This window comes from Vombatus ursinus, unplaced genomic scaffold (assembly GCF_900497805.2).
Source record: "Vombatus ursinus unplaced genomic scaffold, bare-nosed wombat genome assembly UNPS02014810.1, whole genome shotgun sequence".
Classification (NCBI taxonomy): Eukaryota; Metazoa; Chordata; class Mammalia; order Diprotodontia; family Vombatidae; genus Vombatus; species Vombatus ursinus.
This window is the reverse complement of record NW_020954588.1, coordinates 16,442,225-16,442,577: the sequence shown is the minus strand read 5'-3', so window position 1 is coordinate 16,442,577 and position 353 is coordinate 16,442,225. Positions and strand designations below refer to the sequence as shown.

The 353-nt window shown below is 47.3% G+C and overlaps 1 protein-coding gene across 1 annotated transcript in view; it reads right to left on the bottom strand.

The window, feature by feature from the left end:
- The window catches only part of MED12L (mediator complex subunit 12 like), a 385,357-nt gene that overhangs the window by 302,504 nt on the left and 82,500 nt on the right, over positions 1-353 (bottom strand). The gene's annotated exons all lie outside the window — the stretch shown is intronic.

Sequence of the window (353 nt, the reverse complement as noted above, 5' to 3'; positions counted from 1 at the left end):
ATGGGGATGGAGAAGGAGATGGAGATGGAGATAGAGATGGAGATAAAGATGGAGATGGGGATGGGGATGGATAGGGATGGAGATGGAGAACAAGAAGGAGATGGTAAAAATGGGGATGGAGATGGAGATAGAGATGGAGATAAAGATGGGGGTGGGGATGGGGATGGGATGGAGATGGAGAACAAGAAGGAGATGGCAATAAAAATGGGGATGGAGAAGGAGATGGAGATGGAGATGGAGATGGAGATAAAGATGGAGATGGGGATGGGGATGGATAGGGATGGAGATGGAGAACAAGAAGGAGATGGTAAAAATGGGGATGGAGATGGAGATAGAGATGGAGATAAAGATGG